Here is a 20,096-nt window from a genome sequence, read left to right as displayed (position 1 = left end):
AATTGATCTATCGTATGAGTTTTGATGCAGGAATTGTTGAGTGATGTTAAACTGTCCATATCAAAAATCAAAAAGAAATATACTCAGTTTTCATTTTTATGCATTGGAAGGGATTTTCTTTAAAACCATTTATCAAGGAATATAACTAACATTACTGATTGACAGGCATGAACACATAACGACATCATGTTAATTCAATTATCTTTATACTTTCAAATCCAGCAGCAGATAGTTTTATATCCGTTTATATCTTTGTGAATAATATTTTAAGTATGGGAATTTGTGAATCATGACTTGAAAGTCAGTGAACTTTATATTTCATTGTAACATCATTTTTGTCAATTCTGTAGAAACACTATTATCCTCAATTTATTGTCTGTGCATTTATTCAAATATTAGAAAATTGTTAAAAAAATGATTCAATCATGTTAATGTACCACAGTGACAGTGGGTTTATTTTAATAAACCGAAAGACTGAACTTCAATGAATGATTAATCATGTAGTTTTCAAGAACTAGTCAGATCAAATGTATACAAAACTACTCTAAATATCAGCACAACAATTTTAAATCTGCAAAGGAGTAGGTTCAGTAAGACCCCTTTTTGACCCCAAAATATAGCATGTTTAGAAAATTGTGGAAATGTAATATTTAAGCTATATTTTGGAAAGTACAATGCTTCTGCTACATAAATATGAGCTGTTTTTTGAACAGACAATGCACAAATATCGTGTTCTAGCATCCTTAAGTCATGCTAAATAACTGATATCTTCAAAATTTTAGCATTTTGGTTTCGGTCAAAATGAAAGCGGCCTTATTCGTGTTCATTCATAATATTGAAATGTAAGTTGTATTTAATGATAATACAAAACATATATAAAGGTTGAGAATAAACACGGCCACTTTCATTTTTGAGAAAAAACATCTGAAAAGTGAGACGTTTGTTTGGCATATTTGATAGATTTTTCATATTTAAGCTTGAATCAGAGCGTTTTTAATGACTTAATACGTTAAAATCTTTCACATAAACTAATCGAATCAATTGACATAGACACTTAAGTGTTTCAAAAGTGTCTAACAACTTTCGTTAGATGAACCTGAAATTTGAGGCAAAAATCGGCCCTTACCGGACCTACTCATTTGCGGAAGCAAACCTTTCCTCTACCCTCGCTTGGCTTCGCACCTCATGCTATTGGGCTATCAAGAATGAGTGTATTACCAATTTAACACATACACCAGATTTGTTTAGCTGTTGTATGAAATGTGTCAAGTTGAACTTAGATACGTGCATGCAGCCGAAGAATCAACGCTATCAAGTTTGTTTTGTTTGGCAAACAGTTTATTAATAGATTTAAAAAAGAATAAATATTGTAGACTTGTCAACAGCGAGAAATCATTTACAATAGTCAACTAGTGTAGAACTATACTGATTTTGTCATTTGAACATTCGTAGATTAAAAAAGAAAATGAACATTTTACACTTATATGTAGTGAGAAATTGTTTACATAAACCAACTTGTTTAGAACAAATCTGTTTATATCATCTGAACAACTTTTAAAAGGCTTAATATTTATTTATGCAATGTTTGGACTTATCAAATCAGTAAATTCAGTACCTGATATTGAAGTAAATTAAAGTGTAATATTTTAAAGATAGCTCTTGTCAAATAAAATGATTGATTATAAGCCTTGCTAAATCATTAACACCAAGAATGGTTAACAATTATCAATATTTTCTCGATAAGATTACAATAGCATATACGTTGGATTTTTCCACATGAAAGGCAGTGTGGCCGTACTTAAAAATGAGATATAAAAAATCACGACAAAATTTAAATGGCGGGAATACATTGAAGACGAGGGTGATCACAAACTCTCCGGATGGATAAAATAAAACTTCTTTTCTATGCGATAATATTAGAGTAAATGTAGCAAACGTGATATATTTTGTAAGAAGACATTGTTGAAGAATTAAAAGACTGAGTTTTTTTCTATAGTAAGGAAATACTATGGCTTGATTATGTGTTGGATACCTTCTTCATTTTTTAAATTTATTTTAAAGTTGTCTATCAATTTGTTTTAGCAAAATAGTTGTTACTGTCGGAATACAACCCTGGATGCAGTTGATTCGAGCTATCAATGTACATCAACTTATAAATGTCCAGGTGGCACTCCCGAATATTGTGGAGGTCATGATCACGGTTCAAAGAGGATTACAGTCTCGAAATTAGGTAAATATACCCTCTACCCCATAAAAGTACATATAAAGAAATTAAAATATGACTGGTTAAAATTGAAGGCGAAAGTATTGTTTAGCAACTTATTTTAATTCTACGTTAAAGACACCAATGCAATTTAACATTAACGGCATCAAATTTGTAATAAACTGAACAAATAAATTGTTATTTAGCGCATGTATATGTTGTTTCTGTTATCATTTTGACAAATTATTATTTGTATTTTGACTTTATACTATCAACAGTTATATATTGTATGGATTTGGTTATAATAAAAAAAAATTTAAATGAGTAAAAAAAAATACTGAACTCGGGGGAAAATTCCAAACAGAAAGTCCGCGATGAAATGGCAAAATCAAACGCTCAAACACACTAAACAACAATGGATAACATCTGTCATATTCCTGACTTGGTACATGCATTTTCTTAGGCAGAAAAAAGTGGACTAAACCTAGTTGAAAAGCTAGCTGAACCTCTTACTTGTATGACAGTCGCATAAAAATCCATTATATGGACAATGATGTTTGAACCAAATTAACAAGACATAAAAGGTAAAAATGTCAAGAATAGGGGACCTGCAGCCAACCATGTGTTATTATCTTAAGTAGGGATGGCAACGTACTCGAGTACTTGCTCGGACGGCCGAGTACTCGAGTATTATTTTAGTACTCAAATACCCTTTTGCCTTTTATGAACCTTGAGATATTTCTCCTTACGTTTTCTCTCATTTAATTCTCTTTGACATATCTTTCGTAATACTAATAAAAACATATTTGAGATTGTGTTCTTATATATATATATAGGAAACACAAAATTTCATAAATAAGGATTGGTTAAAAACTGTTATAAAGTGAAGATTGTTAGACCAATTTCTTCAGAATTGGAACTCCCTTATCTAAAATTCATCAAAAGCTATTAGCTACAAGATGTTAATGAAAAACTGGGAATATTTTAATTAATGGACCGTAAATATGACATTGTTTATTGTCGATTTCGAACGAATAATAACAAATTAAAAATGGAAAAACGTATTAAGTTCCCCACAATGTTAACATCGACAAATAGGAGACGAATATCACTATATGAATGTACTTTTTTCGATCAAAAACGTGCAGAGTAGCTATCCTCCTATTTTGTACAACGACATAATACAATTAAATTATTTGAACTTATACATGTCGAGTACACAGAAACCAGTCATGAGGAAGATTTGTTTATGATAAGAAATATTGATACTTGTGTATGTCTACTGGCTAGTGACCTCTCCCCTTGTTTTACATATCTGGTAAATAGTTATTCTTGTGATATCTGTACTGATGTACTGCATTGGCTTTATGAGAATAAAGATATATATAGCAATAAAAGTGATATCTATTCCCATCGGGAATACGTTTATCCTGAAAGTTATACGTGTTATAAATAAGTCTCATGTGTGATTGAGTATGGCGTGTGTGTGGCTGTTCTTTTTTACTCCCTGTTACATAAAGGTCAAAATTCGTATAAATCCTTAGCTTTGCATGGATTATTTCATGAATAACTGCTAGAAATAAATCTTTTTTATTCTCAACCTAACATTTGCCATTTCTAATTTACATGCTTTTCTCAAAAGCTGCCGTCAAATCCAAAGTTTACATTTTGTAACTAACTAGCAGCCATGCAATATTAACTTGCTGAAATCAGTGAATATGCGAATAATGCAATATAATAGAAAACAAAACAAAACCTACCTCAAAAATCCATTTTGATACATAAGTATACGAACTTCGATGGTTCCCGTAACGGAAAACTTTCAACTCTATAGCGTTTTTATTTGTATTACGTCATGTTTTGAAATGACATAAATGTGCCAAAAACATTAATAGACTTTCACGGAATTTTATTTTATTTTGATTTTGTTGATTTTTCCGAGCTCTGGTGCATTAATTCTTTTTATTATGCATTCGAATAAGAATAAATGATCTTTGGTCTTTTTTTAATTGCAATTTTAAAAGCAATAAAATCGGCAAAGCTTTTTCGAATAGGTTCCGATACATGTTGATTTACGTGGGAGGTAAATTGAAACATCTATTATTATGTATATCTCTGATTCTGTGCTAAGTATAGATATATCGAGAATTTTATCACGGTTTTGTTTACAAAGAGAAAGAAGCACGCCATATTAGAATATTGAATATAGAGAATTACGATTAGTTAAGTTGTAGCAATTTTAACATAATATTTGTTGAGAAATCAATACACATCTTTATTTCCAGCCACTGTGTCTACGGTTTAACTTGTGTCATTGTTTGAAGCATCCAGAATAACTAACATTTCAAATTTGAAGTTGTATAAGTGATATTTGTTGACTTTGATATTATATGGCCGCCATCTTGGAAAAAAGACGCCATATTGAAATTGCAACATGGATCAGTGATTTTTTTTAAAAACATCACGCACTCACACTGTGATGCCAAATGTGGCCTTGAAACTGACCTTATATAGGTGATATATGCTGATTTTGATATTTTATGGCGGCCATCTTGTAAAAAACCGCCATATTAAAATTGCAAGATAGGTCAATAGCTAATATATTTTGAAACATTCAAAACTATTATCATGCCAAATTTTATGCTTTCATCATCAAACCAACAATTATTTCACCAATCTGCCGGACTACATGTAAAGCGGTTAAAAGGCTTTTAAAAACTTATTGTCAGGGGTTTCATTCATGTAAGATATAAACGGGGCAGCACTCCAACACCACGGGTCCATCATGTAGAGCAAAGTATGCATAACCCTCCAGAACACTTCAGATCATAAACGATTTTTGATGAGGTTCGTGTTGTCAGTCTGACTCTTTTTTCTATTTTTTATGTGAAGTTTTGGTTATTGTTGTTTGTCTATTATAGTTTTTCGCCATGGTATTGTCTGTTTATTTTTAGATTATGAGTTTGAGTATTATATGGTATCAATCACCTGCTTTGATATTTTGAAATTTTGTATTACATATTTGTATAAGAGTCATAACGCAAATACTATCATAATAGCCTCATTATGATATCTTGTCATTAATATGTAGCTTATTTCTAATTATTTACTAAACACATTCTTTGTAGAAATATATTTTCTTTAAAGATGCAATTGTATGTAAGAATTAATACCCCCCAAAAAAAAATGTCACATTTGGAATAGTAAGGTATACTGGGTTTAACCATAAGAAATTCTTTTATAACTGCCAATAAATCAAATTTATAATAGAGACCAACCGACGTACATTAAGGAAACAAAATTTCAACGAAAAAGAATAATGAGATACAGCAACTAGAAAAAAAAACACCACTATATGATATAATCCAGAATTCGTAGAGGCTCATACAAAATGTGGAGTCTTCGAACATGTTAACCGTAATGGGCAAACAATTTCTTTTCAACAATAAACAGTGGAGTAACAGCACACCAAGAAAACAATCTATAATGTGGAAAAAGATGTCAAAAGTGTGTCTTTTCACCTAGAAGCACTTGCGTGCACCCCCTTTTCCCAAACAACAACACCAACAATATGAATATCATTTGTTTATGTAGAGAAAAAATGGATACGGTTAACGCTTTCTACATACAAGTTTTTTCCAAAACTGGAGAAGTCATAGAAGGAAGGACGACAAGAACTAGTCTGATTCTGAATGTTTTTCCGAAGGCACACGTTTCCATTCAATTGCGAAATAATCTATTGTACCGTGTCTTAACATGGATGTTGAAAAATGTCCATTCTTAGTAAAACACATTCTTAGCAATTTAATACCAAAATACGAGCATAATTCAGACGGGTAAGTTATTGCACTAGCTTTTTCATCCTATGTTATCCTTGACCAATATGATGGTCGAAATAGTGTTTAGTTCAAATTAATTTGGTCATCCTTTTATAAGAAATAGATAAGCAGCCTGTATAAATTGTCTTTGTATATTTTGAAATTTATGATAACCATCATTTTTTTCAAGAACGAAATATGAGCTATGGATTGGCGCAAACCACAAGAAGGACATCACCTATGACTATTGCGTCCTGTATAGACATGAAAGCCACTGACACAACAGAAAAGTATAGTACACCTTCCATTATCACAAACTTATATATTGGTACTACGAAAAATATAAAAAATACTGTCTCCAGTACAGCCGGTAAGATATTAATACATTTAAACACAAAGTTGATCTTGGGTATGACATGATATGTTATAGCTTACCCATAAAAAATATAAATACCTAGTAATTGACCCTCTGTCCATTGCAATTATAGCTTAACAAAACATAATTGCTAAATGTAGTTATCGTAACGCTGGTTAATCATTACGTTGCGATTGGTTTAATGCAGTTACCTGGTGACCCCTATGGATCCATAAAGGGTTAATTAATATCATATGGGGTTTATGACATAACGTCTACTGTTAATGTTGACAACATATATTGGTGTTGTTCAATTGCATTTTCCTCCTACAAAACGAATCAAGAAAAGTACTATGTGTCATAAACTCGTTATACGGTTCACTACTGACGCCATACAGACCAGTATTTTGCAAAAATCTATAAATGTCGTCAGACCAAATTATACCTACTCCGACTGATAAACATTTACCAATCATTGGACACCTTTCAGCTATATTCTTGACGACATCATGTTACTGTGATAGAATAATGCAATTTCATGAGCGTAACTATATTCATATTATAAGTGCTCACGAAGGTGCAAACAGTAACAAATAGATATATACATGTCACAATATCTGAGCATACTGATTTAAATACAAGTCAACTGGTTATCAGGGGAAAAGTAACTATAGGTTAGCTAAACAGATTTTTGGGTATGTTTGATAACATATTCACAGCTTCTCAAATTGCTTTCATTGGTTGTATCTAATTAACGATGTACCTCATTCAATTTTTACTAATTTTTGAATGCACAATTATAGAATAAGGTAATTGTTTAAACCGTTTATCAATGTTGTATCATATACTTTTGTTAATCTCAAAATATGTGTTATAATTTATCATTACTGTAAAGACTGATTTGCATGTTTTTGTTGATATATATATAGTATGCGCAGATCGAAGTCATGCCTTAATCAACGTCCATTCCTCAAATCAACGTTGATACAAATGTATCTGTATCCAATGTTTTACCCTCTCCAATTGATGTTCAAGTGACATAATGAATCTCTAGAGCGACGTGCGACCGATAAGGAGACTTTCATCGCGATGTCTTATTTCATTAAATCTAAACCATCTGTATCTATGTTTATCTTTTTGTGAAGTAATGTAGCTTACAGAAACTAATACTGTTTTCTTATATTTCTAGTATTGTTATCAAATTAAAAGGACAAACCCAGGAAATGGACCATAAAACATTCACTAACATCATATTACTCTTACATGGGCATCCATATTTATATTAGAGTGATAAAATTCATTTTCTTAACTTACGTTGTTGTTTTTCATTTGTTTTCATAAGAATAAAAGGCACGTCGGTATACATTGTACGACATGCAGACTCAAGCAATAGAAATAAAAAACGTTCAGCTAACTGTTGAAAGGTTTTATGATTTGGTCTTGTAGCGATTTGAGAACACAAAATAAAACAACGATTAGAACTTTGAGAGTCAGACGTCAGATTTTGAATATTTAGAACTTATTCGTACAACCAATTTTGACATTCTGATACGCCGTTGTCTGATTATATTTATATTGAGAAAGATAATACATAATCCATATTGATATTTTGTAGCTAATGGAGAATGGAGTATGTGGAATGATTGGAAGTTCTGTGAAGTAAACTGCGTTCGGGAGGATACAACTGAAGGTACACAGAGGAGATGGAGAACATGTAATGGTTCGATATGTTCTGGTAATGACATGGAAGAAAAAAAGTGTTCAAAGCCGGGAATATGCGAAGGTATTTACGCTTCCTTTTTCGGCGTACAGTGTATGTAACGTACCTATTAAAGTTATCTACCCGATATGCAGACTGTACCTTCCAAGCGTACTGGAAGTCATTCACCATTAAAAAAAAAGAGGTGATCAGCCACCAGTCAACTTGATGGAATGATTAATTTTTTGTTAGTCTTCATTTTAAAGTCATGATGTTGACAGTTCTTTGAATTTGAAGTCATCAGAATGTTTTGTCCATCTTCCTAAAAACTTGTACTTCGTTATTTTTCTTTAATTTTAATTATCATTTTTTCCATTTGTATCAACTACTTTTTATTTTTTTCGTCATTAGAAAGTATCCCAACCAAGCTCTGACATGTAAGATGCTTTTGATATATACATGTGCGTATTTGAAAGGCTTCATAGCACTTCGTCGGAATATGTGCGACGTCAAGGATATTTAAAAAAAAAACCTTTGAAAACTGAATGCAAAACGAACTGGTTAAACAATCACAAATTAGGTCTATGTCCTTAAGAGATTATATTCCAATGTGGAACAACATTCCAATCTATATAACCTCTCCTTCAGTTTTGGACCCGCGTTTTCCTGAAAATTCAGCATTTTTCGTCTTTCATTATTAGTAAAAATGTTTCGGCTTATCAGTTAATCTTTTCTCTTTAATCCTCTAAATTGTTTTTTTTTTTAAATTCTACAATGTATTTACTTCATAAGTAATCAAATAACTTATCAAACAAACCTTTTTTTAAACTATTTTAGGAATGAGACCACGGAAACTGTTAGGTAAATGCCCAAAGAGGTTAGTTAATACAAAATGGAACAACCTTGATGGAAAAAATATATCAAATTCGGAAGTAAAGAAAATGGTCCTAGAAGATTTCGACAAGAATATCAAATCTGAGATCTCAGTTGACAAGAAAACTGTATCAAAGGAGGTACGAAAGAAGAACTCATCTGAAGACAAAAGAAAATCTGCACACTCAATAGGTTGGGGATGCATTGTTTTTCTCATTCTACCAATAGTTTTCTTGATCGTCATAGACATACTTAACTGCTGCATTCACTTCTGGACACGTCATGGTGTCAGGCTACAAAACCGAATTAGACCAGTTCCTAACATTAAAGATAAGAAGGCAATATCTAAGCCCCTGCAAGAAAATTACAATATCGCCGAAAGTTATTACGCCAGCAGATGTGGCAATAACTTTCATCCTGACGAAATGGAACGTGATACTTATCAGCGAAGACGGGAGGATAGCAATGAGCACAGCAGAGATGAATGGTTGCAGTACATTTAACACAATTTAATTGTTTAACTTTCCTTATCATCTTTGAAACTGGACTTGATTTCTAAATGAAACTATTTAGAATATAATAAAACTAAAGCTTATAAAAAAGGTTGTTTTCTTCAAATGATCATATTGTACGTTATAAGAAAACGTTTGGCGTATACACCAATTAAACAGCTAACCTACGAAAACATATTTCTCCTAAAGACGTTAATAGGTCAGCATACAATAGATTCTTAAAATTGTAACATTTCTCGTCCACAAGTTCTAAATCGACTCAAATCTAGACAAGGTGTTCATTACTTAGCATAATGTAAATACTACGATTCTTGAGGTACCTGCATGTACTTAATCATACACCTAATTGTGTCTACACTTTATTTCTGTTTGGTGCCCATAATATCACGAATTCATGTCGTATATTCGGAGTGATCGAATTGATCGAACTAGCGTAGTCATCTTCGTGAATGTATTTGAGTAACATTCTGTAAACCCTGTGCAATATTCTGTTTTTTACCTACGTGAAGCTAAACACAACAGTATCGGTGTGCAAATTGAGTGATTACAAATGTACGTGTGGTCAAATTGTAACAAATCCCGAATCCTTAAAATATTAAATAAATAATATCAAAGAATATTATTAATTCATATATTTTTACTAATTTGTTTCGTTCAGGGATAGTCACATAATGAACTATATTTTCGAAGGTAAATAGAAAATGGCAGATAGGAAAAATCATATTGCACGGTTATTTATTGAATATCTAAAAACCGATATACTCTGTGACGTCAGGTAATGAATTTCATGGTATTGTTAAATATTTTAAAACGAATGATAATTATGATCGATTATTTAAAGACAAAATCTCCAAACATATAAGATGTACAAAAATAAACGAAAGAAAATAAATAAAATAAAATAACAACTAATAAGTCACATGTAAGTTGTTATTGTCTATGAGACAATGTGATATCTATAGAATTCCAAATAATCAAATAATCGAATATATTACACTGATGATTTAGATACAAATATGGTCGGAAATTAATAATATAACAATTATAGCCTTTGTATGAGGTCAATACTGGATAGAACGATCAAAAGAAATTTATTCACCTCAGACTTCGTACTCAGTCAATATACTTCTTTCATGTCAGTATCCTTGTATCGACCTCATACACAGGCTGTATTTATATACTATCTAAATACAAATGATTTAAACAAATGCGTATAATATTGAATACTTGTAGTTTTTTTATAGGAATAAGATATATGGGAGGTAGCGTGAAAGCTGTATCTTGAAGCCCATTGATAATTTGAATCATTATTCTAATATCTTTATCAGAAATTCTACTGCGTGGAAGATATAACGAAAACGTAAGAAGTTAATGTAAGATTAAATAGCAAATGAAACTCAATGTCGGTGTCTGTAATGATATCTTAACCTAGCGTTATTTACTAAAAGTTAAGATTGGCTAGATCGTTTCAAAGTTTAGCTTACACATCAGCTTATATTTCATCAGCTAATCGGGAACCTTCTCATGAGTGTCTTATCAACTTTAAATATGGATATTGCTTTTTTTATAGTAAAATTTGTTTTAAATTGTCATATAATGATGCCGCGAAGGCCTATATATTTTCCTAATTGAAGAATGAGTAAGTATCTACATAAAACTGTATTTTCCTTGTAAGCCTCGGTTACACCTTACCGGATAGCACGAACGGCCGCCTAACGAATGAAAATAAAAGGTGTCCGTTGACAAAATTGTTATCCGTTGGGAGTCCGTTGATGTGCAAACCAATTAAAACGGACGAGTAACGAATGCATAACGGACACACACCGGATATGAAACGTAAGAGAAACGGAACCGTACCGGACATAACAGACGTCAAACGTACATCTTACGGAAGCGTACCGGATAAAACGGATGAACAAGATGTACGGAAAAATTAAGGGCGACAATAATGATACATGTAAATTGCATAAATATTCAAAATGTTTCTGTGTAACTGATTTTGGTTTGTTCTTCAAAATGCCACAAAGGGCAATGTCTGGCCTGAATAAGAGCTGTTTGATTGTGAAGACGTGCCCTTACTCTAAGATCGATTATGAATAATAAGAATTGATAAATCTTAAGAAATCTGACATACCAATAATCAGCATTTCTGACGAGAATTTTAAATTGGCAAAGCCGCCTTATTTTTGTCCATCTGATGAGTTAAGCCTTTTTCAGCTGATTTTTATAGTTCGTTATAATGATGTACTGTTATAATACCACTGTCCAAGGTGCGGAAGGAGGGGGGGGGGGGAGGTCCCGCTAACATGTTTAACCCCGCCAAATTATGTATGTATGTGCCTGTATCAAGTCAGGAGCCTATATTTCAGTGGTTGTCGTTTGTTTATGTGTTACATTTTTGTTTTTCGTGTATTTTTTTTTATATAAATAAGGCCGTTAGTTTTCTCGTTAGAACTGTTTTACATTGTTATTTCGGGGTCTTTCATAGCTGACTATGCGCTATGGGCTTTAGTCATTGTTGAATGCCGTAAGGTTACCTATAATTGTTAATTTCTGTGTCATTTTGGTCTCTTATGGAGAGTTGTCTCATTAGCAATCATACCACATCTTCTTTTTTATATATTTATCCGTTTCAGATCCGTTCATCATCCGTTTTATCCGTTATACGTCCGGTGGAAGTTCGTTTCACATTCGTTCAACATCCATTTTATCCGTTGAATGTCCGGTAGAAGTCCGTTGGTGAATTTACCTGCGAGATCTCCAACGGATGTATAACGGACACTTAACGGATACAAAACGGAAACGAAACGGACGAGTACCGTACAAAACGGACGCCTACCGGACGTTCAACGGACATTTCATTCGTTAGACGTCCGTTCAAAGTTTTGAACATGCTCAACATTTTTCACCGGAAAGAACAGACGTCGACGGATAAAACGTACGCTAAACGGACATGCAACGGATATGGACGGATGTCTAACGGATAAGAACGGACGTCTAACGGACACGAACGGATAAAAAAAGTTATCCGTTACAAACTATGAATCGATGTATACTGAGCCAAAAAAGTTTAGCAACACTTTTTTTCAATTTTTTTGTTGTTGTTTCTGCCAATTTTATTTTTTTTAACAATCATTGATATAAGAACTAAGGTCTACCTGTAATTTAAAACAGTAGTACTTTTTTCCGCGTAATTGATTTCGCGCTGTTTAAGCTTTGCACGTGAAATTGATGTTTTACCTTTTGTACCTGCACTTTTAAAACGAAATTTGAAATTTGGTTTTCATTAACGTTCAGAGACACACCATTGGTAAGAAAAACACATAAACATTAGAAAAAAATTCATCGGACGTCGACCAGGCCTCCTTGAAAATGACCGTCCGAAAGCTCTTGGAATGGTTGATGCCGGAATGATTGTTGCCGACGTCGCAGCTCGATTTAATGTGCATTAATCAACAGTTTAGAGACTAACAAACAAATATCGACTAACTTCAACTGCACAGGATAGGCCGATAACTGTTAGTCCCAAAAAACTAACACCGAGGGAGGAGCACTTCATTCGCTTAACGCCAACACGTGACAAGTTTATTCTGGCCTCAAGAGTAGTGCATGGACTAAGTGCACTACTGGGGTGCTTGCCAATCCATATTTTATGCTCGTGGAGCATGGACGAGAAATTGATTTTGAATAACACTAAAGGCATTTCCTCATTTTGATCCTACTGCCCTCCATACAAAGAAATTCCTAGTGAATGTGAGTGATAACATCCATGTTGCTTTTGAAATGTCATAATTCCATTTTCTTATTCTAAAAATTATATTTTGTTATGATTTTGTAATAAAATAAAATTTTATAGTTTTATTGCAAAACTTTTTTGGCTCAGTATATATGACTTGCCTGGCACGGTCAAATAATATTTTGCATAAAGTTTCAAACAATTTTTAATTCACGTACGTTCAAATATGTATTTGGTATGTTTCATTTGATTTATATAACCATATTACAACAACAAAACAAGGGTCATATAAAAGAAGAGAGATTATAAAAGATCTGCTTTCAACACACTTAAACAGCCATTGACGAGTAAAAGGTAGAAAGCAGAAAGAAGATTAAGCTGTTTTTCATTAACTGTTTGAAACACGAACACAATTTTAATATCATTCAGGAAAATGCTCTGTCATGATATTTATCGCATGTTGTTCCAATAAGTTTTTTTTTTTAATCTATCTTCTATATATTGCGGACTGAACTCATTGCATAAAACAAGTCTTCTATTGTATTTTTTTTTCAACCGGATTGAAAATGTTCGGGTTTATACTTCCAGACGAAGGTATATCCAGAATGTCGAACGCATTAAATTATAATGTGTTCTTTATGAAACTTATGGGTATTTCAATGTGCTTTTTAATGAACCTAAAACTGAAATACCAATGGTAAGAGACGTCTCCCGATACGTATTTTATAGATAACTCTTAAAGACCGGAAAACGAATGGCGAACCAAAAATTATAAGTCAAATACCAGAGGTCAAGACAATCGGGATTAAAGACGACAAAAACCAACAATGATACAATAAAACAGGTAGTAATGAATATTGAACGATTTAAAATCAATCGAAACGTTTTTTAATGCAAGGAGATGTTTAGTAAGTAATGTCATTGGTATATTATTGTATTCACAATAAATAAAGACACGGTTAAATCATGTGTATGTATCTTGGTAGTAACCATATATTACATCATCTTTATGAGATATGTGTACATTCTACCTCTAAGGATAGAGAATTTGTGTCGAAATCAGATTATGAGCTTCTGGTTCTTAAAATTTACCTAATATGCACTATTACTATTAGGTAATTGAAACTAAGTTCCCTGTGAATTTTATATTTTATAATTCTCCATGGTTGTGATTTAATAAGCCAATTAACATTAATAGATAGAGAACACTAAGGGAAACGTAAACAAATACTGTAGGTAAAGAGATATCAAGTTTATCAATGATCAAAATTGATGTCTGTCAAACTGCTATAATTCCACCAAAATTATTTTTGTGAAAAATGTGCTTCACATTTATCGATACTTTTATATTTTTGTCGTCCATAAGTGAAAGCTAATTTTATTTCCAAGTTTTATGAAAATAAAGAGAGCAACATATGTTTTAATCACGGTGTTTGGTCCCCTTTTAACTCCTTATATTTTTTGAATGTCCATGATCTGCATTTTCTGCCCAAACCTTTTCAGCTTCTTCAAAATTACGATCATTAATATAAAAGCATATCGTTTTAATTACCAATAAATCAATATAATTTATTGATAGGGAAACAAGACATTTAAAATGGCTTGTATATATCAAAATTACAAGTAGTGAATATTTCTATGACGTATAATTGAGTCATTGGGCGCGGTTATACAGACATGCATCAGCATATAATATTTCATGTAAATGTCATTGGTAAAATTTGATTAAAATTTTGATAAATCTTTTCAAAAAAATAATATTTTTTACGATCTTTGCAGAACCTAATATTCATTTTAAGTTATACATGTATGAAAGTCCATATTTTAAGATTTTTTTAATTTTCGTAAAATATATATTCACGTATCAGGATTGTCCAATAAACGTTCTGTCACCGGTTGTTCTTTCGTTTTATCAGTCCTGACTCTAATAATGTACCATTTGATGTGTTATAAAACAATATAAACCTTAAAATATTCCTAATCCATCACAAAAGTTATAATGTAAAATGTTCACTAAAATCTGTAATATAAAGAAGTTAGTGAACTGACGTTAAACTAGTTCATTTCGATTTCAACTGTGTCGTATCTCAAAACATTTAATTATAATTAAAAAATAATTACCCTATAGTATTAAAAAACGTATGTATGAATGGACACCTTGTGTAATTATGACTAAAATAATTAGTAATTGACTTCGATGTATATAATGTGTATAACGATTTTCCTAACTAGTATATCACTTTATATTAATTTATGTTTTAATGCTAGATAAAGGTGTATTCAAAATACAAATAGTATTGAAAAGGAAGATGTTTAAAAATAGTTCTTCAAAATAATGGCATTTCTTATCAAAGATGCATTCGCCAATCTCTTTTGCACATACTTTTTGTGTGACCGTTGTCATTTCCTTTTTATTGTTGACAGAAGTTAAGTGAAATTTCGGATGATTTTTTTCTTCTGTATTCCTTTCCGTCGTATAGCTAGTAGAATGTTCAAGTATTATGCATCATTATCTTTTTTTCAAGCTTTTTTCAAGCTTTTGTCCTAAGATTTAACATGCAAAATGTATTAAAATTAAGCGTTAAAGTATGATTCAAAAATAAAATATAATGATATACAACGCATTTTTTAAAATATTGTTTGAAAGTCAATTAAGTATTTGTTTTAGTTCGATTGATGGCAATACATTGGATTGGAATTTTATTTTTGCTCCAGACCCATGTTTCGTCTACAAAAGACTGATCAGTGACGCTCTAATAATAAAATGTCAAAAGGCCGAATAAAGTACAAAGTTGAATAGCAAACGGTGCGACACGAGTTTATTACAATGTCCTTTTTTAGTTACTAATTATTTATAACTTTTTATAATGTATTTTCAATGGTAGATCTGCTAATAGCCGATGATAATATTTAATTCAACATGATTGTGGCTAAAAAAAATTACGTTTAATGGTCATATATTAACTATACAACTTCCTGAATATTTACTAATATCATTCAAATACAAATTGCTAAACTGTATTTCAAGCTTTTGTTTTTACAGTTGATTGCAAATGGAGAAATACACGTTTTCACGCTTAGTAATATATCTTGAAGTTTGGAAATGTCCGATAACTAAAAATATCGTTTTAGATGTAATAAGTCCTGAGGCTTGATGTATTAAAAGCAAAAACTGTTTAATCTGATTTGGTTTAACATCGATTATTGAAAACATTCATTCTACATACTTTGAAAATTAAAATTGAAGACTGGTATTAATGAGGTATTATTTAAAAAAAAAACTCCACCTTTTGTTTTAAAATATTTTTTATTATAAAAAGTATTAATTTTGCAAATATGTAAAAGAGTTCAAATGAATATATTTTTCTTTTCTTGTACCTTCTTGTTTTTTCCTTTCAAAAAAGGGACAAATAGATATGCGACTCAGATTTCAAACGAAAATAACAAATAAATAATACGTTGATATTGAGCGTTTTCCAATCATAAAAGCTTCAGAAAATCATTGGTCAAAACAGACGTTTTAAAATGATCTCCAACAATTATGTTTGATTCTTCGAAAATTAAAACAGAAATGTAACCAGATGAACGTAAACGTTTATAAAGCTTAACTGTCATATTTTGTGGGACAATTCCAAATTTAATCTTATATCCATATCATATAATATGAGTTTACAAAAACAAAGTTTGTATTAAAATGCCAGCTTTAGCTGGCACTTATGGTAGAAGCATCGTTTTGGAATAAAGAACGATAACTCTCTCTACACGATCCATCTGATAAGTTTCGTCACTCTCGTTAAATGTCGTACCATTATTTTTTTTAATGGCGGCGAATTTAACGTTCCAACGCGAACTTGCAAAAACGTGACACAGAACGGAACAATTTCGATGTTAAGTACGACATGTATTTGTATTTGTTTACAAAAACAAGAATTCAGAAATTTTATTAACTTGTGTAGTTTATTTAAATTTTTTATACCACGGAAATTACCGAAGTTTGGTCGACAACATCTGACGCCATGTTTCGTCTGCTTCATTTTCCCATGATCAGTGAGGTCAAACAATTTCCCTTAATAATCACAGGTACTTCATTTAAAAGTCACACATTCGTAATTAATGATAACATATTCAGCGTAAAAGTTCCTTCCAGCCATGGAAACACAGAAAAAACCTCTGCAAACAATACATTTCGGGATTTTTTTTATAATGGCCATTCGGCATGCTAGGTAAACTCTGTTGCACTGGTTGACCATGACTACTTATGTTCATCTGCCACATAATTCCCAATATCACGGAACAGTGATAATGACGTTGGTTATACTGTTGAATGAGATTACGGTTATTCATGTAGTCCACAGACTTATTCAAAACTGAACAAAAGCTTTTAAAACAAACAAAAAAAATATCAAAAAATTCACTTTCTAATTCTGTACTTCCTTCGTCAAACTCTCAACAAATCTTTTCACTGATTATTTCACATATCAGATATCTACCTTATACAGTCCCAAGAGATGGAAACTGTTTTGTTTTCATTCTCTAAGTTTAATCATAAAAGGAGACTTGAGTCTGATTAGTACATTTAAGTACATACTGTATATATTGTATGCTCCCATATTGTCCAAAATTGGATTTTATGGGAAGATAGAGTTAATATGATAACCCATGATAATACCATGACTTAGATAGGTATATACAGAGCATGTTACTTGGAAGTATGTGGGCTACATCCTTAAAAATTCAAGCTGCAGCAATCGCCTGTATATTTTATGCGACAGTTTAAACCTGATCAAAACATTTTCACTCTACCTAGTACTTCATCACTATATCAGGTTCACATTTCAATGATTTAGCAGTACACACTTATGGTTATATAACATCACAGGACCAAAATTGTACTCAGTAACCAAATTGCACCTATTCAACAACAAAAGCTACAGAAATCTTACAAGTTTTCTTTCACCATATCTAATTATCGTATTTTTAAAATGGGCAAATTAAATTTGTTACCAGCATCTGTTTCTTTGAAAAAAACTGTAGTTGAAGCATTAAAATGTCAAATTGATCGAAATATTTGAAGAAATAAAACAACACATCTGTATATATTCCAGCTTTAAGGATTTGAAATAAAACATGTAATGATGTATGGAATTTGGGTACTGACCTCATTACAGAATCAATTACAGTTCAAACCCATTTTTCTATGACTATACATGGACTCAAAATTAAATTGGTGTAACTATATTGTAAACAATTATAGTCTACAAAATAAGCACATTTTGGACTTCTGTCTGGTTCATAAAAAATAGGTGAAAAAACTGACAACATAGGTGCAATTTGGGTACTCTCATGTTAGCAACTTAACAACTACTAATTTATTTTCATGACGAAAATAAAAAAAAACCAAAAAAACCTAAAGGCAATAAAATGCTTAATTTGCCACGCACAGCCTGATACGACCACAAATGTATATTTAGCATATTAAAAACATTATTGTTTTTTATGTCAGTTGAAATCAAACATATTTTAATTTTGGACCCTTCAAACTTCAATATGGAATAATTTGAAAACAGGTATCAGGTGAACCCAAACATTTCAATTTCGAAAAGGTGTACATTTAATTTTTTTCTAGCTTCTCTCATGTGAAAGACAAGTGGTACCTTTTTGGTCACATTGGTGATGTAAAAGAGGGACGACAGATACCGGAGGGACAGTCAAACTTATAAATCGAAAATAAACTGACAACGCCATGGCTAAAAATGAAAAGGACAAACAGACAAAGAATAGTACAAATGACACAACATAGAAAACTAAAGAATAAACAACACGAACCCCACCAAAAACTAGTGGTGATCTCAGGTGCTCTAGAAGGGTAAGCAGATCCTGCTCCACATATGGCATATAATCATTCAAAGTATTTTTGGTTATCCCTTGTAATAAGTTTGGAATCCTTACGAAGAAATTATCATCACCTAACGATATTCAGACTTCACATGCCAAACGTCGCCTTATTCAAGATCCTTGGAAAAGCCAGTATTTTGTGGAATTGTTTTTATTTAATTTTACCTTCGTTTTAATTTGGCAAGGGAGGATAAGACAATCTCTCCACGTTGAACGAATATTGCTCATCCTTTTTGATAAATTCCATTTTTGTTTATCTTAATTAATGTCTTTAATTAATTTTTCAGTTATATATCAGATTAAACAAGTAATCACGTTTTCACTTCATCCTAATTTAAAGGAATTTCCCAGTATGATTAATATTCTAATAGTTCATACAATCAGATATGAAATTTATAAAACGAAATTTACCAATTTGATAGGTTATAATACAAAAAATTTAATTTTTAAAAATATATAGCCTATATAGCATATGTAAAACGTGGTCTTTTCGAAAGGGTTACAGCACACATAGCGTTAAACTAATACAAAAAAAAGCCTGCATGTTTTTGTAATTGTCAGTAATAAGGAAAGACTGAAAAACATTGAAACAGAAATGGAGAAGTTTTTATAAAAAAAAGTACCTAATACATGTAATAGGAATATGTATAACGCAAGGAGGATCAAGAAAATTCCTAAAGGGTGGGATAGTTTCATTTTAAAAACTGCTCACACAACTAATCTGTTAAAAAAAAATCTCAATTAAGTGCATACTCTATGCTTTAAACTATTTTATATGAGGAAAATTCAAAACGGAAAGACCAAAAATGAAGGTCCATAATGAAAGAGAAAAAAACACATGATAAAACATATCAAACGAATGGACAACAACTGTCATATTCCTGACTTGATACAGGCATTTTCAAATGTGGAAAATGGATGATTGAATCTAGTTTTATAGCGCTAAATCTATCACTTGCATGACAGTCGCATCAAATTCCTTTTTGTTTACAACGATGCGTAATT

Source organism: Mytilus galloprovincialis, chromosome 11 (assembly GCF_965363235.1).
Source record: "Mytilus galloprovincialis chromosome 11, xbMytGall1.hap1.1, whole genome shotgun sequence".
NCBI classification, from domain to species: domain Eukaryota; kingdom Metazoa; phylum Mollusca; class Bivalvia; order Mytilida; family Mytilidae; genus Mytilus; species Mytilus galloprovincialis.
The sequence above is the reverse complement of the archived record's forward strand: the minus strand, read 5'-3'. Positions refer to the sequence as shown.